The sequence below is a fragment of the Meles meles genome, chromosome 10, assembly GCF_922984935.1.
Source record: "Meles meles chromosome 10, mMelMel3.1 paternal haplotype, whole genome shotgun sequence".
Lineage (NCBI taxonomy): Eukaryota > Metazoa > Chordata > Mammalia > Carnivora > Mustelidae > Meles > Meles meles.
In genome coordinates, this window is record NC_060075.1 from 82,839,300 (window position 1) to 82,867,292 (window position 27,993).

At 36.1% G+C, this 27,993-nt stretch overlaps 1 pseudogene; it reads right to left on the reverse strand.

The window, feature by feature from the left end:
• Nucleotides 1-21,052: 21,052 nt before the first annotated feature.
• On the reverse strand, nucleotides 21,053-25,736 carry LOC123951538 (annotated as a pseudogene).
• Nucleotides 25,737-27,993: the final 2,257 nt, after the last annotated feature.

Consider the following 27,993-nt stretch of genomic DNA (forward strand, 5'->3'; position numbering starts at 1 on the left):
ACATTTAAAATATATTGTGCCCCTCTCTTCTGGCTTGCTAAATTTCTGCTGAATAACCTGCTGATAGCTTTATGCCATTTTTATGTATATGTAAGAATTTGTCTTTCTCTTGCTGCATTTAAGATTCTTTATCTTTACCTTTTGACACAAAATATATCTTTTGTGGATTTCTTTGGGTTCATCTTATTTGGATCTTTCTGGACTTCCTGGACCTGGATGTCTATTTACTTCCTCAGGTTAGAAAAGTTGTTAGCCATTATTTTTTCAAATGTTTTCTGCCCTTTCTCTCTTCTCCTTCTTCTCCTTCTTTCTTTATAATACAAATGTTATTCCACTTGATGTTATCCTATAGGTCCCTTAATGTATCTACTTTTTAAAAATTCTTTTTCTTCTTGCTGTTCTGTTTGTGTGAGCTCTTCTCCCTCATCTTGTAGATCACTGATCCTTTTTCTTGCTTTATCCAGTCTGTGGTTGACCTCTAGTGCATTTTCAGTTCAATTATTGTATTCTTCATTTCTATGACTCCTGTTTGGCACCTTCTTGTATTTTCTATCACTTTTTGAAGTTCTCACTATATTCATCCATCTTCTAAAGTTCTGTGAGCATCTTTGTAGCCATTACTTTGAACTATTTATCAAGTAAATTACTTACCTCCATTTGTTTAAGGTTTTATTTCTGAGGTCTTATCTTATTCTTTCATTTGGAACATATTCCAGTGTTTCCTGATTTTTCTTGACTCTCTGTGTTTGTTTTCATATATTAGGTGAAAAAAACTACCTCTCCCAGTCTTGAAAGATTGGACTTCTGCAGGAAATGAGCCTTATCTTTCAACCTTGCCCTGGAATGTGATTGTTGTCAAATCTTGATATTTGTCTAAACAGCCTGATTTATTCTTGCTAAGTGCCCATTGTGCCAAGACCGCATTAAAAAAATGGGGTCTCATTCAACATATAGTTTCAGGTTGATTAGAAGACAGATCCTTAGATAGCAGCTTTTAAAGTATGCAAAATATATTGTATTATGGGACCACAACCTTAAACCCCCCCAGTCTCCAAACCAGGCAATAAGGAGGTGTTCCCTGGGTGACAGTTGCAAAAACCAGGAATTAAGACAGTGTATAAGTTCCTTTCTGGGAGATACTAATGTAGCAAGGCTGAGGGAGAGTACAACGATGACATCCCCTGGCCTGCATTACTTGAGAGCTTTTCCATAGCTTCTAGATGTGTGGCAAATCTCAGGCTGAAGTTACAGGATCAGTAGTAAATAGACTTTTTTTTTCTCCCCACAGAAAGAGTGGGGATGTATTTCTGTCTGCTGTCTTTATAGTGCCCTGGGGTTGGGGGCCTTCCATGACCTGTTTCTTTAGTTGATACTGTCCCATGGGTTCCAGGAATATTAGCCTCCCTGGTCATCGGAGCCAGGCAATGATGGAGCATTCCCTGTGTGGACTCACATTCCTGCTGGTTTTCATGGGGCTATGGAAGTACAGAGGCCTGGGATGAACATACTGGCTTTCACAGGGCTTTGGAAAAGGATAGAGCCAGGGTGTACTTGCTGGCTCTCATGGGACCCCAGGAGAGTGTGGAGCTAATCCACACTAGTGAGGCAATCAAGGTGGAGGGACTGCAATAATAGCACCTGCCAGTGTCTCTGTCCCAGAAGAGAGTCCCAACAGGTCACTGACCCTCTAGTAGGTGCTTTAATATCTGCAAATGAATCTCCTTTACATATAGACTGTATATGCTTTTGTGCAGGTACCCAGGGCAAGTGTTTCTGCATGTGGGCCCTTTGAGAGGAGTATCTCAGTTCTGTACAGTCCTTTGGGTCTCCTGGATGTGAGCCACATTGGTTTTCAAAGACAGATATTTTGGTGGTTCATCTCTATATTCAGGTCCTAGGGTTTGAGGTGCCTAATGTAGCACAGGAACTCCTCACTCTTCAGAGTGAAGTTATAGATTTCTAAAATCCCTTTAAATTGTGGGTCACTGTGCTAAATGTGGACATTTTGGTGAGACCACATCTCTGCCTCTCCTACCTGTCCTAATGTATCCCTTTTACCATTTATTGTAAAGGAGTCATTCAGCTAGTTTCCATGTCTTTTTCAAAGCAAACTGTTCCACATGAAGCTATAGATTCCCTGTGTCTGTGGGAGGAGGTGAGTTCAGGACCTGCCTACACCATCTTGGAACACCAGAGAAAAGCTGATATATATTTATTTTTTTAATATGTTTTTCTGCTTATCTGGTTATTCTCTCCTTTTAAGCTTTCACTTAAGAAATAATTACTATTTTCACTACTAGTGAAGATTCTGAGGATCAGCTACAGAGGATCCAAACATGAAGAATACAGACAAGAACTTCTAACTTATAAATACTGTTTAAAATACTCTAAGTAAAAATATATTTGACTTGGCTTATTCAAGACTTACATCAATATAGTTCTATACATTACTTTTACTGGCAGAACTATACAAAAGGAGTTTTTTCCTTTATAGATAGTGCCAAATTTTCTTTATCTTATAACTTTGTGCTTTATCTTGCTACTTGAGAGCAATAAGAATTCCAACAATGGGTCCCACAAAGCAGGCAATGACTTCTAATAAAAATGATTTAAAACCACAAACATTGTTTAGAGTCTGTGTGTATACTTATATGATGAACACTTTCATATGTGTTCTTGGTGAACTAACCTTAGTGGTGCCCATGACTCAGTGTTACAATCCCCAATATAGGCTCATTATGTCTGGAAAACACAATAAACCAGGCCAACATTTTTTGCGGAGGGAAATTTAATAAAGTGATTTCAACGGTTTCAACCATGACTCAGAAGATGTCATAAGTTAATGAACCTGCTGTCTTTATGCAAGTTTTCAATACATACCCCAAGTGCACTCTAAATTACATTATAAGATTACATTCAGAAGATGTTCTTTTCATTTGCACTTCTATAAATGATTGTTTCTACTTTCATTTTGTTTGTGAATTCCTATACTCAGAGAGGACAGAACAAAATATCTTTGCTATCCAGCCTTACACGTATTCACCTTTCTTTCTCTTATGGGCTAGAAAGAATTACTGAGGAATAGATACTTGCTTCCTTGGGACTAGAAAAAGACTATGCATTCACCACCATTAGACAAGTGGGCTTAACTTTTGTATTGATACTAAATTCAAATACTTCTCCTCTAAAGATACTTCCAACTAAGCTTTGGTGGAAGATATCAATATAAGTTATTTAGGAAAATAATTCAAGGCCAAAATGCCCTAGGAAAATATAATAATTTTTTTATACTGTAACTTCTTATAAGAAAGACTAAAGCTGATATAAAAGATAAACACAAGATAGCAATTCTACTAAAATTAGAAGTAGATGAATGAATATATTTAACCAGTAAGAATGACTGAACAAGAAAAAACTCGTATGTTGTATAAGATGTGGGTGAATGGCCTCATGGATTATTTGTGTCCCACCAAAATTTATGTTAAAATCTTAATCCTCTTATTTGGAAATGGAACTTTTTGGAGGTGATTAGAGTTAGATGACATCATGAGGGTGAGGCCCTGGTTGGATGGAATTAGTTTATTTATAAGTGATACCTGAGAACTTGTTCTTTCTTAGCCATATAAAGGCACAACAAAGAAGCAGCCATCTGCAAGCCAGAAGTGAGGCCTCACCGAAATCAAAACTTGCTGAACTTTGAGTCTGGACTTTTCCGTCTTCAAAACTTTGAGAAAATAAATTTCTATTTTTTAAGTAACCCAGTCTATAGTATCTTGTTATGGCAGCCCAATTTGACTAACACAAATAGCAATTTAACTTAATAAACACAAAAATGTTATAAACTATATTTAAAAATGTGTGTTTCTGGGCCACCTGGGTGGCCCAGTTGGTTGAGCGTATGACTCTTGATTTCATCTCATGTCATGATCTCAGGGTCGTAAGAGCAAGCCCTACATGGGGCTCTGCACTCAGTGGGAAGTCTACTTGTGATTCTATCTCTCCCTCTGCCCCTCCCCCCCACTTTCCCTCTAAAAAATATATATAGATATAGATATCTATATATATCTATATCTATATCTATACACAACCACACACACACACACACACACACACTCATATATGTGTGTGTCTTGTAATCAGAAAGATAAAAAATCTCAATATGAATTCCAAGGTAATATAAAAACCTAACAACTTTAATAGTAAGTGAAGGAATAAAAATGAAAACAACCTGATTTATTTTTGTGTATTAAACTAGAAAAAATATGATATTTAGTGTTGATAATGGTATAAGGAATGGACAATTCATTCCTCTGGAAATTTAAATTAAATTGGCACAATTTTTCTGAAGGGTTTTTGGCATTCTATACAAATTAATCTTCACATTTTATGTGTGAGGAAGCTGATATTTATAGAGGTTAAATAACCTAGCATGATTACCAAAAGCATTGCCAACCCTTTGTCCCATGCCTTTAATCCCTATACAATTCAAGTATTTTTTCAAAAGCATAAACACAAAGACTATACTCCTAATTACTGTGATGGAAAATTATCTCAAATCATAGGAAACATACTATTTTCTAAATTGTATTTTCATTTGAAAATACCCACGGATGTATTTCCATGTCCTTAAATATTCTTCTTGGCATATATCTCTGTCTTTTAAATATCTTAATTAAAATGATTATAGTGTAAGATGACTCTTTGTTTCTAAAACAGCAATAGAATAAAAAGACAATGAAAAACACCCCCAGAACAGTACCTAAAAAGCACGTACACGATATCTTGGTATATCCTCCAAGATCAAATAATTTTGAAATGTATGTCAAAATGGTTTAGTAAAATTAATTTATAGACATCATTAACTATTATCAAATTAAAATTTGTTGTCTGTTGATTAGTTGACCTCCAGTCCTTCTTCTTGGAATAATGAATCATCTTCTTGGGTCAAATGTTTCAAGAAAACTCTTAGGTCATGATAATAGACTTCATCATGATGGTAAACTGGTCTGTTAGAAAATATATATTCCACAGGAGCAGGAGTTGGGAGACATGCCTTCATTTTGACAAAACTGGGCACAAACATTCAGGGAACATTTCTAAAGAAGTGAAGTTAAGAACACATCCCAATTTCATCCTACAGGGAAATATTATCTATTTCATAAAAGTATGATTACTAACCACCTTGACACCCAAGAAAGTTAGAAAATCTTCTCTCTTAGCTGCTGGTCATTATCTAAAGATATTTACTCATTGACTGACCGATATCCAGGTATACAATATGTGATTTCAGGCTTTTGATTTTCTCTCATTTTAATGTGTCTTTACTCTCTTCTTCTTCTTTTTTTTTAAGATTCATACATATTTTTTTTAATTTAATTTTTTTTTTTTTTTTTTTAGTGATCCATAGTTCATTGTTTATGCACCACACCCAGTGCTCCATGCAATATGTGCCCTTCTTAATACCCACCACTGGGCTCACCCAATCCCCCACCCTCCCTCCCCTCCAAAACGTTCAGTTTGTTTCCCAGAGTCTTTACTCTCTTCTGCACCTATTACTGTTCAATTTATATTTCAAGGTCGATTGTATTCTTTATACATGAAGCCTTATTTTTTTAAATAAAATGTGAGTTTTGAATGAAACTGTATGGCAAAGCCTGTGCTCATACCATGATCTAATTTTTTTCATACCATGAACTAATTTTTCTGTTCTCCAAATGCTTATAGCATGGTACAGTTATTCTTAACCAGGTTGCCTATTATTCGTTAAGGTAATATGCAGCCCAGAGAGGCTCCTTCTGGGATTATGAAACTTACAAATTTATTCAGAATATAAATTATATAAAACATAAATTAAGCCACAAAAAACCCTCAAATTTATGCTACCTCCTGTTCTGCTCAACTGAGGGGTTCCCAAGTCAGCAGAATTACAATTACACAATTTACAATTTATTTTCATTTTCACCTTAGGAGGTAAAGTGAATATCCTAAAGAATCTCTTGACACAAAACACCTTAAAATGTATGATAAAATATAACAAATAAGTCTTTAAAGTAGAAGATGATATCTAAAGAAATTAAGGGAAATTTCCAGGACCAAAAAACAGAGAGATCACTCAAATCTACCAATTGTTCTGGGACCATTTTTTTTTTCCTGTAAAGATGTTTGGATTTCACAGTGACTTGGAAACAGGAAAAAAAAATTGGGGAGCAAGAAAGGCACAAAGTTGAAACCTCTTATAAGAAGGGGGCCTTCTGGGGTGCCTGGGTGGCTCAGTGGGTTAAAGCCTCTGCCTTTGGCTCGGGTCATGATCCCAGGGTCCTGGGATCGAGCCCCACATCGGGCTCTCTGCTCAGTGGGGAGCCTGCTTCTCCGTCTCTCTCTGCCTGCCTTGTGATCTCTGTCAAATAAAAAATAAAATCTTAAAAAAAAAGGGGGGGGCTTCACAGAACAAAAGAAAGGACAAAAAAACATATGATCCTATCAACTGATGCAGAAAAGCATTTGAAAAAATACAGCATCCTTTCCTAATTGAAACTCTCCACAGAGTAGGGATAGAGGAAATATACCTCAATATCATAAAAACCATATACAAACTCAAAATGGATGAAAGACCTATATGTGAGACAGGAATCCATCAAAATCCTAGAGGAGAACGCAGACAATAACCTCTTAACCTCAGCTGCAGAAAGTTCTTGCTAGACATGCCTCCAAAGGCAAGGGAAACAAAAGCAAAAATGAATGATTGGGATTTCATCAAGATAAAAATCTTTTGCACAGCAAAGGGAACAGTCAATAAAACCAAAAGACAACTGACAGAATGGGAGACAATATATGCAAATGACATATCAGATAAAGGGCTAATATTCAAAATCTATAAAGAATTTATCAAAGTCAATACCCAAAAACCAAATAATCCAGTAAAGAAATGGGCAGAAGACATGAACAGACATTTCTTCATGGGTAAGTCGGTGGCTCAGTCAGTTAAGCATCCACCTTCAGCTCAGGTCATGATCCCAAGGTCCTGGAATTGAGCCCCATGTCGGGCTCTGTGCTCAGAGATGAGTCTCCTTCTCCTTCTGCCTCTCTCCCCACCACTTGTGCTCTCTCTCTCTCTCTCTGTCTGTCTGAAATAAATAAAATCTTAAAAACAAAAGACATTTCTCCAAAGAAGACACACAAATGGCCAGCAGCCAGGTGAAAAAATGCTCAACATCACTTGGCATCAGGGAAATACATGTCAAAACCACAATGAGATACCAGCTCACACCAGTGAGAATGGCTAAAATTAACAAGTCAGGAAACAACAAATGTTGGTGAGGATGTGGAGAAAGGGGGACCCTCTTACACTGTCAGTGGGAATGCAAGCTGGTATAGCTATTCTGGAAAACAGTATGGAGGTTCCTCCGGAAACTAAAAATAGAGCTATCTTAAGACCCAGCAATTGCACTACTAGGTATTTACCTCAAAGATACAAATGTAGTGATCTGAAGGGGCACCTGCACCCCAATATTTATAGCAGCAACACCCATAATAGCCAAACAGAAAAAAGCTAAGATGTCCATCAGTGGTTGAATGGTAATGATGTGATATGTGTATGTGTGTGTATATATGTGTGTGTGTGTGTGTGTGTGTGTGTATGGAATATCCTACACATACACACACACACACACACACACACACCCCACATCTTCTTTATCTATTATGGATTATATGGAATTCCATCAATATGGAATATTACTCATATATGTGGAATATTTTATATATATATTATATAAAATATATAATATGTAAATATATATATTTATTTGTATATTTATTTTTATTATTTATATTTATGTATGTGTGTGTATATATATATATAATGGAATATTACTCAGCCATCAGAAAGGATTAAATCTTACCATTTACATCAACATGGGTGGAACTGGAGGGTATTATGCTTAGCAAAATAAGACAGTCAGAGAAAAACAATTATCATATGGTTTCACTCATATGAACAATATAAGAAACAGAACAGAAAATCATAGGGGAAGGAGGAGAGGTAGAGGAGAGGTGGTTGGAAGGCTATGGTAACTGGGTGATGGACATTAATTAAGGAGGGCATGTGATGGGATGAGCACTGGGTGTTATATGCAACTGATGAATTACTGAACTCTACATCTGAAACTAATGATGTACTATATGTTGGTTAATTGAATTTAAATTAAAAATAATAATAACTTTTTAAAAAGAAGGGGGCCTTCACAATGATAAAATGAAAGAACAACTATATGTACTGACCTGGGGAAGGCAATAAATCAGCTTATCCATCGACCCTGAGTTTTGAATTAACGGGAACAACGGATCTCCTGAATTTGAAGCAAATATACTGGGTTTGAATTATAAATACTTTGAGATATTGGGAAACCCAAAACAAGACAGAAAACTTCAAATTAAGTCTCAACTTCAAATGATAATTTACAAGTTGTATCAAGATACCTGAAACACATTTTCAAAAAGAGAAACAAACTTGTCCTTTTATATAGATATGGCCTGAGTGGCTTCAGTCAGTAGATGTGCCTTTTATCAATTAGAAAGTGAACACAGAAATAGGTCTGTGCCATAAATAAGCAAATGACTAAAAAGAAATATGCTTATATCTAGTTAGAAACACAAGTTTTGCACCTGGAACATTTGAGGTAAATGAGCCAATATTCACTAATGGTCTTCTTGCCTAGATTTGAAGAAAACAAACCTTAAATTTCTTTACTTATGTAAAATAAGTAATAAGAATAAAATGATAAAACCAGTTTCCTAGATGATCACACATTGTCTATTACACCGTTGTGTACTTGCTGACAAGAATTTGCATACAAAATTGAAGGCTGTTTGCCTCCTGCAAAGAGCATGATAAATATCCTCAGAGGATAGTTTCTAAATAATCAGTGATTCTTTTGAAGAAGTTATTCCCAAACACATTCCTTTTGTTTCTAAACCAGAGTATAGTGGCTCTCCCATGACCAGATGCTTAGTTCATTTCTACAATATGTAAAAATACAAGCCATTTTCTTAACTTCTACATTATTAAAAGAGTCAATTACTTATAAATTAATGTTGGTCCTTCCTTAAATATGGCTATAAGAGAAGCCAAACTCTTAGAAATCATCCCTATTCTAAAGGAACTAGTATCCACAAGCACAGTAATGGCCACACTAATGCTAGCCAGTTTCAGAAATGAACTGCTTATTTTGATAAGTTAATTTTACTAGCTTTACTTTCTAACAGGAGTTAGAAAGCACAGAAATATTCTGAAATGACAAGGCACCATCAAGTGTTGCATGTCTCTCTGTGGCTACCTTTCTCTTGAAAAGCTTTTCATGCCAAATAAGTGGATACTGGATCTTCCTCTGTGCCTCTGTCTGTCTATCTATCTATCTACCTACCTACCTACCTACCTACCTACCCATCCATCCATCCATCCACCCATCCATCTCTCAGCTTTACCACTAACTGTCTTTGTGACCTGGGCAATTTATTTAACCTCTCCTGCCTTGTACTCTTATTATAGAATGCCATTAATAATAGTGTCTACCCCAGAAGGTAGATACAGGTTTTATAAAATGGATACTTATAAAGCACTGACTTGGTTATAGTAAGTATCATACAAGTAGTTGGTAAATAAATAACCTAAAACCATTTCCACAGCTGGAGAAGAAAATGATGGTAATTATTGTTCTCTTGAATGAACATAAGATTGGATTTTTATCATTTACTCTTCAAAACAAAGGCCAGAAACCTCTGAAATATAACTTATAAGCACTTCAAAGTGTTCTTCTTTTTTTTTTTTTAACAAACTGGAATAAATAAAGCTACAACATAAAAGTCACTAAGCTTGCATTTTTTTTTAAAAAAGAGTAATGTTTTTTGAATTGTTTATATTATGAAACTGAAACTATAGTCCAATTACTTTCATATACTAGACATGGCACAGCTTAAAGAATCTTAAAATATAGCATAAAGAACTAACCTACTGCAGATTTTATTTACAAAATGTGTGAGATCACATTTTGGGGAAAAAAAAATACTGCAAGCTGAAGGAAACAAACAAAAACAAAACAAAGCAAAAACACTGTATTCATCAGAGTTCTCCAGAGAAATATCTATATATAGCTATCCATGCATCCATCCATCTAGCTAAGAGATTTAATATAAGAAATTGACTCACGTGATTATGGAGGCTGGGAAATCTCACGACCCACGTCTGCAAACTGGATACCTAGGACAGCTGGTGGTGATTTCCACTGTTAGTCTGAAAGGTTGATAACTAGGAGCACCAAGGGTGTAAATTCAAGCCTGGCTGGAAGGAGAAAAGCAACATCTCAGCTCATCAGTCAGAGAGAGTAAATTCTTGCTTTCCCCACTTTGTATTCTACTCAGGACCTCAATGAATTGGATGATGTCCACCTGTACTGCAGAGGACAATTTTTTTTATTCAGTCTACCTAGGCAAATGTTAATCTCATCCAAAAATTCCCTCTCAGACACAACCAGAAGTGATATTTAACCAAATATCTGGGTATCCCGTAAGCCAGTTAAATTATACAACTATAAATTTGATAGGAACTATGAGTAGGAAGAAATATATTACTGCCTAAGTACTTACTGTCATTGAGTATGAGAATTGGGGCTGGAGAAAACCTAAGAGAAACTCATACCTTTCTCTCATTTTACACAAAAGATGTTTGCTTTATTGAAGTTGAAAAGCAATGTGACTGTCAATGGTTCCCAAAATGTGCAGCTTTGAAGTTTGAGGTCATGACAGAACACTGGTATGTGCTCCCCAGATTTATTTTTTGGGTACACAGAAAGACTACCCTCTTAGGCTACTTCTTAGTGAGATTGGGGCCGTGTGACTGGATGTAGGCTGAAGCTTCTTCCCAACTCTGGCAATGAAAACTCTAGGGCAAGCATCTACTTTCCCTTTGCAAGGTGGTTTTCAAGGGCTATCTTTCAAAAATGGAAACATTAAAAAATGGAAGTCACTGCCTGAGTGTCAAGAAGATCTACCAAACATGTCTGATTGCGATACAGGCAAGAATTAGTTTTGTTTCATATTGTCAATCAAAGTTCAAATTTTAATTGTTACCACTACCTAGTCTAGCCTATTGTACCCAATGCAGAACTTTTCTAGATGACAGCTGGATTTTCCCAAACAGTTATAATTCTTACTAATTTCTTTCCATGGTTTTAAGAGGAACCAACAGTCTTTTTTAGAACATCAAGGCACTCTTATATGCACTTATGGTTTTATTTAGATTCTAAGAGTACATAAACATTTATATGAGGAACTTCCTTGGAAAAATCATCCATATAAAAATTTTATCAGCTAATGTTCTTTACAACTATGTGCTTTTCTAATTGATAATTTTTCTAGTATCACTGAATGATAAAATAAGAAAAAACTCAGGAAATTTCTTGATAAAATTTAATAATTACTTATTTTAGCAAACATTATTTCAACTTCAATAATAAAAGATAATAAATAATATGTTTTGAAAATCACAAAAAATGAGGTGCGATATCTGTGCAATGTTAAAATTATTATGTATATTGGCATTTTTATTCCAATATTAAGTGATTTATGGGATCAACTTCTTGAGATGAAGGTTGTCTTTAATTTGTCCTCAACTTTTATTTTTACTGGAATATGACTGTCCTGGGAGTAATGACTCAGTGTTATACAAGATTGTTTTATATGATTACAAGAAACCAGTGCATTTCTGGGAAAATGCAATTTTTTGAGCGGGAGGGAGATTTGATGATTACTTTAAATAAGAATCATTGGGGCACCTGGGTGGCTCAGTGGGTTAATGCCTTTGCCTTCGGCTCAGGTCATGATCTCAGGGTCCTGGGATCAAGACCCACATCGGGTTCTCTGCTCAGCGGGGAGCCTGCTTCCCCCTCTCTCTCTGCCTGCCTCTCTGCCTACTTGTGATCTCTCTTTCTGTCAAATAAATAAATAAAATCTTTAATAAATAAATAAATAAGAATCATAGAAGACATAAAAATGAACATAAAATGATGTTTCCTGTCTTGACAACTTAAAATTCTTCTGTAAGTAATTCTCTTGGCAATTTGGGGGGTAGGATAAAATACTTTATTCCCTACAATACGTTGTTAATCATAAATGCAAAATTTTAAGTTTAATTTCAATTTAAGCAAAACTGGTAACAAATAGGCATATACAAAACATTTTTTTTTATAATTTTTTTTTCATTTTATTTATTTTTTCAGTGTAACAGTATTCATTCTTTTTATACAAAACATTTTTAAATGAAAACATGTGTACTTGTTTCCTGAATGAAAATCCATTCATTATTATCATTATTATTATTTTAGATGCACTAAATTCAAAATTTAGTTTTAATTATTTTAAATTATATTACAATTTGCGGGGATGAGATATATTCTATGTCAACCATTTTCTAATAATCTGTATACATTTCTTCAAATATAGAAATATGGCTATCCTATTAGTTTTAAATACTGAATGTAAACAGTTCATTGCTTTTAGTTTCCTAGGACTGCCATAGCAAAGTACTACAAACTGGATGGCTTAAAGCAACAGAAATACATTCTCATAATCTGGAGTCTCAAAGTTAAAAATCAAGGTGTCACCAGAGCCATGTGCTCTCTGAATACTCTGGATAATCCGTTCTTTGCTTTTCTTTTAGCTTCTGCTGTTGTCAGCAATTCTTGGCCTTTCTTAGTTTGTAGATGCAGCACCAGAATCTCTGCCTTCATTGTCATATAGTGTTCTTCCTACATTCTCTTCCTTTCTTATAAAGATACCATATTAAGGGTCTACTCTACTCCAACATGACTTTCTCTTAACTTGATTACATCTGAAAGACTATTTCAAAAAATCTATATATCAGATTCACAGATAAAAAGGGATAGAACTTGAGCACATCTTTTTGGGGGGTTCACAATTCAACCCATAATAATCACATATGTTTTCTTGGTCAATTTCTGTTTTGAAAAGGAAGTTAGAAATAGCAGTTGGAAGTATAGATTCTGGATTTAGATAAACCAGTTAGAAATCACTTTTTTGCTCTTATAAACTGTAAAGCTTTAAATAATTAATTAAGTCCTTGGGCCTCAATCCCTCACAAGTAACATGTGTTGACAGTAGTACTTCAGAGGTTTCAGATATGATTACGTGAAAATGCAGGTCCTGCAGAATGCCAGGGACATGGTAAATATAAAGTAAATTTTAGTGTTTATGACTGTTTTTGCTATTACTACAATTACTTGAGTTTTATTCAACTTTCATTGAATAGTTCTATTCAGAAACTAAAATTCTCTAACTCACAGAAGAGTATGCACATTTACCTAGTTAATATGATAAACATACTTTTTGGAGAAAATTACTTGGAAAATTTGAACAGAGTTCAGTAATATCAATATCAATCACTTTCGTAAGAGCAATAACAAATCAAGATGTAATATAGATAGATCAACAGATAGATATATATAAAATATAGAATCAATTATATAAACTATTTTTTTAATCCTCTGCTCAAATTGTCAGGGTATTTCAGAGTCTCTTATGCATTATTAATCTCTGAGGGGTTGATAATAATAGTTTATGTAATTTCCAAACTCATTGTCCATGAACCAAATGTTTATGGTATACCTCAGAAAAATTATATTCTTTTTTTTTTAAAGATTTTATTTATTTATTTGACAGAGAGAGGTCACAAGTAGGCAGAGAGGCAGGCAGAGAGAGAGGAAGGGAAGCAGGCTCCATGCTGAGCAGAGAGCCCAATGTGGGGCTCGATCCCAGGACCCTGGGATCATGACCTGAGCCGAAGGCAGAGGCTTCAATCCACTGAGCCACCCAGGCGCCCCGAAAAATTATATTCTTTAGAACACATATTAGGAAATGATGGACACAAATAACAGATAATTGTTATTAAAATTAAAAAATGAATTTAAGTACAACAATGTGCTGTAATTACACATATATTTGTGAAAATTCTAATCTCTTAGACATACATTTTATTCCTAATAACTTAAAAAGTATATATCTATTACAGTATTCTGGATGATCAATTGAGAGATTAGTTTTAGGGAATTTGCTGCTGAAATTATTTGAACCAAAATCTACAAACAAAATGTTTTATTTGGAAGACTCAGTATTGTCCAGATTCCAGTTATTCCCAATTTGATCTATGGATTCATTCAAAATCCCAAGAAGTTATTTTATGGCTATAAAGGTGATTTTAAAGTTTATATGGAGAGTCAAAAGACACGGAATAATCAACACAACATTAAAGGAGAATAAATTTGGAGGATTGACACTACCTAGCTTCAAGACTTACTGTAAAGCTATAGTAAACAAAAAAGTGTGTATTGGTGAAACAATAGATGAACAAATCAATGGAGCAGAATAGAGAGCTCAGAAATAAACCTATATAAGTACAGCGAAGTGATCTTTAATAATAGAGCAAGGGCAATGATATGGAACAAAGTTAGTTCTTTCAAAATATGGTGCTAGAATAACCAGATATCTAATGAAAAAAAAAAAAAGAATCTAGACACAGACCTTATACCTTTCATGAAAATTGACTCAAAATAGGTCATATATCTAAGTGTAAAACGCTAAATTATAAAACTCCAAGTAGATAACATAGGGGAAAACTTAGATGACTTTAGGTATGATGATGATGCAAAAAAAATGACCCACAAAAGCAATTTAACTAAGGTGGACTTCATTAAACTTAAAAAAAAAAAAAAAAAGTTCTGCTCTTCAAAAATCTCTACCAAAAATCTATTAGAACTAATTATGAACACAGTAAAGTTGCAGGATACAAAATCAACATACAGAAATCTGTGGCATTTCAATATAATAATGATGAAGTAGCAGAAAGAGAAATTAAGAAAACAATCCCGTTTATAATTGTACCAAAAAAATTAAAATACCTAGCAATAAACTTGACCAAGGAGATAAAAGACCTGTTCTCTGAAAATTATAAAACACTGATGAAAGAAATTGAAGATGACACAAAGAAATGGAAAGCTATTCCCTGCTCATGGATTGGAAGAACAAATAGTTAAAATGCCTATACTACCCAAAGCAATATTTAATGCAATATCTATTAAAATACTACCAGAATTTTCCACAGAAGCAGAACAAACAATCCTAAAATCTGTATGGAGCCACAAAAGATCCCAGAAGTCAAAGTAATCTTGAAAAGAAAAACAAAAGTGGAGGTATCCAAGTCCAGACTTCAAGTTATATTACAAAGCTGTAGTAATCAAAACAGTATGATACTGGCAGAAAAATAGACACATAGATTATCTGAACAGAATCCACAATTATATGGCCAACTAATCTTTGACAAAGAAGGCAAGCATATGCTTTGGGAAAAATGCCTTTTCCTCCACAGATGATGTTGGGAAAACTGGACAAAGAGAAAAGAATGAAACCAGACCACTTTCTTATACCATACACAAAAACAAACTCAAAATGGATTAAAGACCCAAATGTGAGACCTGAAGTCATAAAAGAATACATTTTAAAAGGCGAATTAAAACCAGAAACTCAATATTGTGGATTATATTGAAGAGCAAACATGTAAAAGAAAATTGAGAGTTTTACATGCTGAAAAGAGTGAGTCAAAGTCTTCGTTTTTAAAGATATGGATCAAAAATTGCAAAGGCAGGAACTTGGTGGGTAAACTGGGGTGCACAAATGGGACTGTGAAAAAACACTTGTTTCTTCATGGGGCCTGATCAGGTTTCAAGACTTTGTTCTGCTCCTCTAGGCTGGTGCCTTGATTCTCCTTACACAAAGCACTTAATTCTCTGGGCTCTCTGTGCCTAATGTGTGAAACAAGAGTGATGGAACTAAAAGGTCATTTCCAGCTGGAAAGTCAAATGATGTATGGCTTTTTGGAAAAAAAAATAGGGTAAGAGTGAGAGAGAAAAAGATGATACTTGAAGGATTAACGATGATGGTTTTCTTATATACGACAGAGTCCTGATCATGTTGGTAGACAGAAAGAAAAAGATCCAAGACAGATCATGGGTAAATAGACTAAATGGGGGAGGATACGTGTAGACTAGGATGAGGAAAGGAATACAAGTTATAAGTAAGGGTCTAAGGTTTCACATGAGTGAAAAAAATAATTATTTCTCAAGAAATAATAACAGTATTAAGGATGTCTACACAGGTGCTGTCCTAGATGCTTTGCATATAATAAATCTTTTGATTCTCACAAAAATCTAAAATACAGTAAGTTTTTATTCCAATTTTACAGCTAAGGAACTCAGGGGTTCCTTGCTGAGGAAGCTATGATAGGGACAATATTTTGACTCAAAATTCTGACTCCATGGGGGCACCTGGGTGGCTCAGTGGGTTAAAGCCTCTGCCTTCAGCTCAGGTCATGGTCTCAGGGTCCTGGGATCGAGCCCCACGGCAGGCTCTCTGCACAGCAGGGGGCCTGCTTCCTCCTCTCTCTCTGCCTGCCTCTCTGCCTACTTGTGATCTCTGTCTGTCAAATAAATAAATAAAATCTTTAAAAAAAAAATTCTGACTCCAGATTTTGTAGGCTGGTAAGCAGAATCCTGTGGTTTGATCACTTACTAAGACTGGTTATTTAGCCAAGCCATTTACTACTCTGCACCTCTGTTTCCTTATTCAGCAAACAGACAGAATATTTTCTTTTCCATCTAACTTCCAGAGCTACTCTGAAGCATGCTTGAGAAATTGTACTTTGTAAAGGGTAAATTATGATAGCTATGTGGTATACTTTTATTAAAAATGGACAAATGGACATATAAAATTTTAATTTAAAGGAAAGAAATTAGACTTTTTATCTTGAATGCCCTTGATTATAATGTAGACAAGGTTATATACTTGAAATAAAGAGACAAACAGTATTTAAGTTTAAGGAGCAAGGAAAAAATCTGGACAATTTCATACTAGATAATCCCCAGTAGTATTACTATTTTTACTCTAGTTTGATAATGGGAAATTTGCCAGAACATAACAAAGGAAATTCCAGATTATGATTTAGCAGATACTCTTATGTTGGCTTCAGTGCCTTTTTGCTTTCTATATAGTCTGTCAACATTCATACCATCTTATATTAGTGCAGTGTGTCAGACATACAATTGCACTCACTATGGAAACCAAGATTTCTCATGAGATTCTGAACATTAGCATGACAGCAACATTGGATATATATACCCACACAAGAGCTTTTCTTTCTGAGTTTTCTCTTTTTCTTCTTTGGCTAAGACTAGGAAATGCAGAAATAGAGTGAGGGGTTTAGGTTTTTATTTTTGTTATTTCTTTGTACCTGAACAGGCATTTGCTTCTATTTTCAAAGCTGTTGTTGTTTAACCCAAACTACTTTACTTTTCTTTTTGCAATGCTGCAAATCTTAACAGCATGACGAAAGCATGGATAGGAATGTATTACTCTTTCTTTTTTTTTTTTCTTTTTTTTGGCTCAAAAAAATCCGTGTGAAGAAAAAAAAAAAAAGACAAAGGGAAAATTATGTCTGTGCCCACCCACAACTAGAAAACCCTCTCAAGTTAAAATAATCAAAGGCCAGTCTCTGGTTGGAGGCTGTGTGTGTATAAACCCCAGAGATAACATAAAAACAGCCTCTGGGCTTCCTCTGAGACAGAGGATGTTCAATCAGATTCCAAGAACTCAAGAACATGTGTTTTACAAGAGGGAAAGCCAAAATACAAACTTTCCTGTAAGAACTGCAAATACCATATGGAAAATTGATCCCATAAAGAAGAAAAACACAACGAAGTCATGGTTTTGAATCCCACTATGCTGTGTAAAGGATATAATCCAGCTTTTTATCCTAATTTTCAAAAAAAATTATGATTGAATTAAAAGGGAAGATTTAACTAATAATTCAGGTACTATTTCTCACTGTCTTACTAAACCTTACACAGACTCCTTCCTTGTCTTGTTTTCTGCAAAATAAACCAGTATGACAGAGCAGGCGGTAGGGGGAAAGAGAAACCATTACTTTCATTGGTTTCCTATATTATTTGGTATTGTGGGTTAGTGTTTATGTTTCAAGTAAAGCTGTAGGATGGTAGCAAATTTATCTTAAGTTCTAAGGAGTTGCTCAATATATAAAGAAAACAGGCCATAATTTCTGTATTCAGGGATTTATTTATTTACTATATTTGCTCATAAGGCAAAGATGTCAGTGATGAGATTATACATTACAATCAGCATAAACTCTATCCTTATAGAAAATTATACTTTTTACATGACACTTACTATTATTTCCAAGTGAAACAGAAAAAAAAATGGCATTTATCAAGTCATATCTTTAATAAGGCCTTATGCTTTGTTTGCAGTTTATCATATTTAAAATTTTTACTTTAGCCAATTTAAGCATACTTACATATTGTACCTTTCATATAATTCTATCATTTCCTAGAGAGTTATTTCTGTCTGTGTTTTGAAATTTTTCATTGTGTGCTTTTTTTTTTTTTAAATTTGCTTATTTGACAGAGAGATGACAAGTAGGCAGAGAGTCAGGCAGAGAGAGAGGGGGAAGCAGGCTCCCTGCCAAGCCTGATGTGGGGCTCGATCCCAGGATCCTGGGATCATGACCTGAGCCGAAGGCAGAGGCTTTAACCCACTGAGCCACCCAGGCGCCCCTGTGTGCTTATGTTTTGAAGGGAGTTTTTTTCCTTAAAGGAAAAGTCGATTGACTGGCTTATAAACATAGTGATCCGAAGGGTCACGTGTACCCGAATGTTTATAGCAGCAATGTCTACAATAACCAGACTATGGAAAGAACCTAGATGTCCATCAACAGATGAATGGATAAAGAAGATGTGGTATATATACACAATGGAATACTATGCAGCCATCAAAAGAAATGAAATCATGCCATTTGCGATGACGTGGATGGAACTAGAGCGTATCATGCTTAGTGAAATAAGTCAATCGGAGAAAGACAACTATCATATGATCTCCCTGATATGAGGACATGGAGAAGCAACATGGGGGGGTAGGGGGATAGGAGAAGAGTAAATGAAACAAGATGGGATTGGGAGGGAGACAAACCATAAATGACTCTTAATCTCACAAAACAAACTGGGGGTTGCTGGGGGGAGGTGGGATTGGGAGAGGGGGAGCGGGCTATGGACATTGGGGAGGGGAGGCGAACCATAAGAGACTATGTACTCTGAAAAACAACCTGAGGGTTTTGAAGGGTCAGGGGTGGGAGGTTGGGGCAACCTGAGGGTTTTGAAGGGTCAGGGGTGGGAGGTTGGGGGAACAGGTGGTGGGTAATGGGGAGGGCACGTTTTGCATGGAGCACTGGGTGTTGTGCAAAAAGAATGAATACTGTTACACTGAAAAAATAAATAAAATGAGATAAATTCCAAAAAAAAGAAAAAATGATCCCTCCAGAACAGCTTTACCTTTATTTCTGCTTTGCACTCTATGAATTTCATGGGTTTTGGATCAAATTTTGTATCACTCTCTTCCTCAAGATTCTCACAGGATGAAAATAGGGTTAATCTGAACTCCCTAGCAGAACAAACATAGGATTGTTGTCTTTATTTATTCCAAAGAGTTTTTGATTTGCAAAATGAGTTTGCATCTTTTTGCACTGCCTGTTTCTTCTCCGTTAGTGACATCTATGGATTTCCTTTTCATTCCTATAAACCCACTTCAGTAAGTGCGAATTCATCATTTGATGCAACTTGAAGTTGTTGAAGATGTTTCTGTCATTTTTCTGGAAATTGAAATCTGAAAGGACTTTTTTCTTTATTTTTATAAAGTTGACCTCACTTTAAAAGTAAGCTTTTGTGCACAAACTTGGTCCTTGGTTCAAAACTAGTTTCCATTGTTATTCCATGGCCTGCTCTTAAAGTCATTTTTTAAAAAGATTTTATCTTACTTATTATTATTAAATATTAAAAATATTTATTTATTTATTTATTTATTTAACAGAGAGGGAGAGAGAGAGCACAGCAGGGGGAGGAGCAGAGGGAGAGGGAAAAGCAGGTTCCCCACTGAGCAGAGAGCCCCACACAGGGCCCGATCCCAGGACCCTAGGACCATGACCCATGGATGCTTAACCAACTGAGCCACCCAGGCAACCCAAGTAATTTTTAATAATAAAATTATTACCTTAAAACTCATCAAACAAAATAATACTCTGAATCTTGATGATATAAGGTAGAACAATGGGCAAATGATGACAGCAGTCAGAATGAATAATTCATAGTGACACCAGCCCTATGCAATGGATCTTAGTAATATGATATTGTTTTAATAAGTTCCAAAATTTTATACCCATTTAAAAAAGTTATAAAAAACAAAACAAAACAAAGCAAGAGAATATTGAGTACTAGTTTCAGGATCAGGGTTATCTCTGGTGATGAAAGTAAGTGTAAGACTAGACTATGAGGACCAGGAATACTGCATGGTTAGATGTGCATTATTTTCAGATCCTTTTATTTTCAACTCAAAACAATCTTATGTAAAATTCAGATATGGTCACACTCTGTTCTACCCCCTGATTGTGGAATTTCTATTTTATTTTATTTATTTTTTTTCCCAACTCAAACTTCATCTATTTTAATGTATTATTTGCCTCCCTCTAATAAACCTTTATTTCACTCATTATAACTGAGCAATAAATCTTTGAAACTGAAGTATCTTCCTTGCCCAATTAATCTAAAGGAAAAAACTGAAATGATTAATAAAGAAAAATGTAGGGACTAACACACCTTTTTAATATGTTTTTAAATATTTTTAAGGTTTAAAAAGTGTTTAAAGTTTGTAGCTCCTGGTTAGGAAAACATTATCTGAATGAACACCCTAATGGCAAACCATTGTAGAATGTTTCAGTTGCATACGGAGCAGAGGGGTAGGGATTCTCTTCACAGCACCCCAGCTTTCTTCATGAGAAGGTCAGAGGTACACTGGTTTGTATTACTGTGACATCCATTAGGTGATCGAAGCTGCTTTTCCTGCAGCAAGGGCTTTATTTGTCAGAAGGGCATTATGCTTGAACTCCAAATTTGGCTGACAATTTACTGATGAAATTCATAACCTTTGGGCTGATCTGATATTTTGACATATTCACTGGGTTCTGGGCCACATCCTGGAAGGCCACCATAACTTCTGGATCCTCCGTGGCTGCAAGAACTTCTGGATCACTAAGAATTTCATTGAGCCCAGGCATTCCTGCCATTCCAGGCATTCCTGCAGGAAAATTACCAGGCATTCCCCCCAAAGCCACCTGGGAAAGAGCCATACTGAGCTCCTGATTGCTGTCTGCCTTCTTCCTCCCTCTGGGCTCTCTCATGTTCTTCCTGAGCCTTCTTTTTTTTTTTTTTTTTTAATTTTTTTTTTCATTTTATTTATTTTTTCAGTGTAACAGTATTCATTCTTTTTGCACAACACCCAGTGCTCCATGCAAAACGTGCCCTCCCCATTACCCACCACCTGTTCCCCCAACCTCCCACCCCTGACCCTTCAAAACCCTCAGGTTGCCCCAACCTCCCACCCCTGACCCTTCAAAACCCTCAGGTTGTTTTTCAGAGTACATAGTCTCTTGTGGTTCGCCTCCCCTCCCCAATGTCCATAGCCTGCTCCCCCTCTCCCAATCCCACCTCCCCCCAGCAACCCCCAGTTTGTTTTGTGAGATTAAGAGTCATTTATGGTTTGTCTCCCTCCCAATCCCATCTTGTTTCATTTACTCTTCTCCTATCCCCCTACCCCCCCATGTTGCTTCTCCATGTCCTCATATCAGGGAGATCATATGATAGTTGTCTTTCTCCGATTGACTTATTTCACTAAGCATGATACGCTCTATCCACGTCATCGCAAATGGCATGATTTCATTTCTTTTGATGGCTGCATAGTATTCCATTGTGTATATATACCACATCTTCTTTATCCATTCATCTGTTGATGGACATCTAGGTTCTTTCCATAGTCTGGCTATTGTAGACAATGCTGCTATAAACATTCGGGTACACGTGCCCCTTCGGATCACTATGTTTGTATCTTTAGGGTAAATACCCAGTAGTGCAATTGCTGGGTCATAGGGTAGTTCTATTTTCAACATTTTGAGGAACCTCCATGCTGTTTTCCAGAGTGGTTGCACCAGCTTGCATTCCCACCAACAGTGGAGGAGGGTTCCCCTTTCTCCACATCCTCGCCAGCATCTGCACATGGAACCTTCTCCAGAATAGATCACATCCTGGGTCACAAATCAGGTCTCAACCGGTATCAAAAGATTAGGATTATTCCCTGCATATTTTCAAACCACAATGCTCTGAAGCTAGAACTCAATCACAAGAGGAAAGCTGGAAAGAACCCAAATACATGGAGACTAAACAGCATCCTTCTAAAGAATGAATGGGTTAACCAGGAAATTAAAGAAGAATTGAAAAAATTCATGGAAACAAATGATAATGAAAACACAACAGTTCAAAATCTGTGGGACACAGCAAAGGCAGTCCTGAGAGGAAAATATATAGCAGTACAAGCCTTTCTCAAGAAACAAGAAAGGTCTCAAGTACACAACCTAACCCTACACGTAAAGGAGCTGGAGAAAGAACAAGAAAGAAACCCTAAACCCAGCAGGAGAAGAGAAATCATAAAGATCAGAGCAGAAATCAATGAAATAGAAACCAAAAAAACAATAGAAAAAATCAATGAAACTAGGAGCTGGTTCTTTGAAAGAATCAATAAGATTGATAAACCCCTGGCCAGACTCATCAAAAAGAAAAGAGAAAGGACCCAAATCAATAAAATCATGAATGAAAGAGGAGAGATCACAACTAACACCAAAGAAATACAGACAATTATAAGAACATACTATGAGCAACTCTACGCCAACAAATTGGACAATCTGGAAGAAATGGATGCATTCCTAGAGACATATAAACTACCACAACTGAACCAGGAAGAAATAGAAAACCTGAACAGGCCCATAACCAGTAAGGAGATTGAAACAGTCATCAAAAATCTCCAAACAAACAAAAGCCCAGGGCCAGACGGCTTCCCAGGGGAATTCTACCAAACATTTAAAGAAGAACTAATTCCTATTCTCTTGAAACTGTTCCAAAAAATAGAAACGGAAGGAAAACTTCCAAACTCATTTTATGAGGCCAGCATCACCTTGATCCCAAAACCAGACAAGGATCCCACCAAAAAAGAGAACTACAGACCAATATCCTTGATGAACACAGATGCAAAAATTCTCGCCAAAATACTAGCCAATAGGATTCAACAGTACATTAAAAGGATTATTCACCACGATCAAGTGGGATTTATTCCAGGGCTGCAGGGTTGGTTCAACATCCGCAAATCAATCAATGTGATACAACACATTAATAAAAGAAAGAACAAGAACCATATGATACTGTCAATAGATGCTGAAAAAGCATTTGACAAAGTACAGCATCCCTTCCTGATCAAAACTTTTTTTTTTTTTAAGATTTTATTTATTTATTTGACAGAGAAAGATCACAAGTAGGCAGAGAGGCAGGCAGAGAGAAAGAGGGGAAAGCAAGCTCCCTGCTGAGCAGAGAGCCCGATACAGGGCTCGATCCCAGGACCCTGAGATCATGACCTGAGCCGAAGGCAGAGGTTTAACCCACTGAGCCACCCAGGTGCCCCCTTCCTGAGCCTTCTTAACCCTTTGTATTCTTTCTTTGATCTCTCGCTCTTCACATTTTCACTCATACTTTCTCCGATGTTCAGCAATTTTCTGGGCCCTCAGTTGAACTTCTTTCAGCATTGCACTAGCATCTTCATCATAATCCAGTTTACAAGCAAAGGCAAGATCATGTGCTGCTTCTTCCCAATGGCCCAGAAGTCTATGTGCTTTCCCCAAGCCACTTATAAGGCTGAGCTGAATCAGGATTTATTTCAATAGCTCTGTCACAGTCTCGAATGGCAGCATTTGGCTTCTGTAATTTGATGAAGACATTGGCTCTCTTGGCATACAGAATGGCCAAGCGAGGATTTAGTTTGATGGCATCTGTGAACAAATCAATGGCTTTCTGTAGTTCACCATCATTTAGGGCATCAATGGCAGCCACTTTTTTATCGTTTGCCTGATCCATCATTTCCTCGGTTATCTCTACATTTTCACCTCCCATTTCTTTTTTTTTTCTTTTTCTTTTTTTTTAAAGATTTTATCCATGTATTTGACAGAGATCACAAGCAGGCAGAGAGGCAAGCAGAGAGAGAGGGGGAAGCAGGCTCCCCACTGAGCAGAGAGTCCCATGTGGGGCTTGATCCCAGGACCCTGAGACCATGACCTGATCCGAAGGCAGAGGCCTAAACCACTGAGTCACCCAGGCGCCCCTCACCTCCCATTTCTTGAGGGGCATCAGTACCTGGTTCAATCACACCTTCATTGTCATTTTTCTAGATCATTTTCCTCACTTGATGGTTCATCTGTCTTTATGTTTTCCTCTGTCTTCTTACTGTCTGATTTTTCTTCCTTTATACTGTCTTCTGATTTACTTTTATGAGTGGCAGGTGGTATTTTATCCCCCCATGCTCTGCACACACTCCCACAGGAAATGCATTTCCTCAGTGTGCAGAATGCTCGGATCCTGCTTACACATTTTCATGAAGTCCTGAAGCTTGCTCACTTTCCCGGGGTCCCTGTTCCGGAGGTAGTGGCAGGCAGCAGGCAGCAGGCAGCAGGCACGGCTGAGGTTGCTACCCAATTCCAGGCACGGGTACTAGCTCAGCGTGACCACGTGGAAGGTGTGGGATTTCTATTTTAATTTGTATTCCTAAGCAGTTCTGGAATGTCTACAATTTGTAGGATTACAAACAAAAATCTCTACCTCGAAGTAGGAAGATATTCAGGTCTTTTTATAGCTGAAATCGTTCAATGATGAGATCAATTCATACCTCTTTTATTTCATTTGAGGCAGATTCACTGGGTTAGGGCAGACATTTCATAGGACTATATGAAAGTATATGGACACAATTTTTGGCCAAAGTTGTCTCACAGAAACTTGTAAACCCAGGATACACTATTTATAGAAATATTATGAAATTAAACTTTTGACAAAGATGAAGAAAAATCTTAATTTGATTTTATAGTGAAAAAATAACAGGAGACATTTATTATCCACAATTCCCCCCCAACCCAGGGAGAGGAAAAAAAATTAAACATGTTTGGTGAATGTCTGGGAAATTTATGATTGGGCAAAGAGTACCTTGGAATTGATTACAAATAAAGATACTCTAGCTTCTAGAATGTTCTCTCAGCCTTCTTCCTTGTCTGGAAATTTTCTAGAATTGACTAATAGTCACATTTTCAAAAATGGCGGTTAACTTCCAGTAAAAATGTCACAATCCTCTTTCTTCCTGCCCCTCCCTTCTAAACATGACTATAAACCCTGGAATAATACAAGAAGTAACCAAAGGAGAAGTCTCAAAGATTGTAAAAAGAAGACAGACTTGTTTGGAACCCCAGGATTTGAGGGGCAAATGGCAATTTATTTTACATTTCCCTATTCAAAAGAAAGTGACCCAGATTCATTTCTCAGCTCAGGTAGGTTCATTCTGCCACAGGATGAAATGGGTGTCTCTCTGACAACTTCAGGGAAGCCCAATACCACTGAGGGTGGATCAGGATCTCTACCAACAATAAGTGGCCACTGGAAAAGGCCTCTTGTTAGTTGTATCAGCAAATGTTCACTCATTAGGCCCTTTTCTCTATGTGATCTTTGTTTTTCACTTATCTGTGAATGACCTCACTCCCAAGGAACACTGGAGTGAAAATTAAGTATGTTTTCTTCTAAAGAGATTTACTTTTTCTGCTTGAGGAAGGGCTAACTATCTATTAAAAACCACTATACTCTTCTTCATGCAGCCTAGCTTACAATGATCTTAGATTCACCTCTTTTAGCTTCAAGTCTGTTTTGGGATCTCAGTGCTGATATGGTCACTGTCCAGCTTTAGCATTCACCTATAAATCTGAGTTCGAATTTCTCTTTTTTTCTCTCTCTTTATCATAAAATATTGATTATGTAGAGACCATGAATGCATTAATCATCATATTTTACTTAAATTAAATTTATTTGCTACAGCACAGACTCTCAGAGCAACTGGTTTGATTATGGCACAAAGCAAAATTCTCAAGCAGACTTTTTGACTACTTAAACTCAGTTTATATATGCGGCTGCTTCTGCAACAACTCATTGGCTGAGGAATTACTTGTGTACATAGTCAAGGGATTGAGAGACACTTTAGGGTAAAAATTATGCACATTGATTAAGAATTTTTAAGAATTATTCACAACTGTCCCTAACTTTAAATGGGTAAACATCACCGTTTTTCCTTCCTTTTGAAAATTTTTTTTAAATTTTAATTTAATTTAATTTTATTACATTTTATTAAAATTAATTTAATTAAATTTTAATTTAATTTAATTTAATAAATTAAATAAAAATTTATTTATTTGACAGAGAGAGAGGTCACAAGTAGGCAGAGAGACAGGCAGAGAGAGAAGGAGAAACAGGCTCCCCACCGAGCAGAGAGCCCGATGCGGGGCTCGATCCCAGGACCCTGAGATCATGACCTGAGCCGAAGGCAGAGACTTAAACCACTGAGCCACCCAGGCGACCCCCTTTTGAAATTTTTAAATTTGTAAAATACATTGATATTAATTTGAAGAGATATTTCAATGTATGTTCCAGATGATTCTTTTTAATGACTGCCTAAATAGGGACGCCTGGATGGTTCAGTTGGTTAAGCATTTACTTTCTGCTCAAGTCATGATCTTTTGGTCCTGGCATCCAGCCTTAGGCTAGAACCCCACGTCAGACTCCTTGCTCAACTGGGAGCCTGCTTCTCCCTCTCCCTCTGCCTCTCCCCACCACATCCCACTTGTGTTATCATTCTCTCAAATAAATAAATTAATTAAATCTTAAGAAATAAATAACTACCTAAATATTTTACCCCATAGACAACTGTATTAAACTTAGTAAGAATTCAAAGACAAATTGAAGTGCACACATTTATAAGAACAAATCATTCACTTTAGAACTCCACAAAAACTTATTTTATCCTAAATGAGAAGTGTCATATGAATAGCAGTACTGCCAAGGTAGTTACTCTTGATTTAGATTATTAATATGCAACACTCTGGCTTATATTCATATATTATGCATTAATTACAATAGCATAAGAAAAAAAAATAAACCCATAAAGCACTCACAAGATAGTTTATGTTGAAAATTCTACCACTTTATAAAAGAGAAAGTGCACATAAACAAAAAGTGGAACAAAGTCTTACACCTAAAATTTAATTGAGGAAGCAAAAAATCTTGGGAATCCATAGCTGTGCTTTGAATCAAGAGCCCTACTACAATGAATTAGAATTATCCATCAAATCCTCCACCATATTTTGTAGGATTTATTTAACAGTCCATTGAATCCATGGTCTTATGCATGGCATATATCACAATCCCATCAGTAGCTTGTTCAAAATAGAGATTCTGGGAACTCATCACAGACCTACACAATCAGAATCCCCACAGACCTACACAGTCAGAATCCACAGACCTACACAATCAAAATCCCCAGGTTATTTTCAATTTTTAAGATCTTCAGTTAATTCCAGAATAAACAATTCTTTTTAATTGTTTAGTTCAATTTTTACTTAATTGTTTAAGTTAATTTCTCAAGGTAGGTGATGTTTAATTTAATTCTCAAGTTTAAATTCTGATATAATTTGGATGTTGCATTAGCCAACAACTAAACATATATTGATTTTAATAAAAACCCAAATCACAATTATAAAGAGGATTATAAATTTGATCATTCACAATGGCAAAAAAAAAGAAAAATCACTATTTTTTTCTGGGTTGTAATTATTTTCTTTACTATATTCCTCTCCTGCTTACTATAAGAATTCTTTCCTAAATACTACCTACATTCCTTTTGAAAGTTTATAAT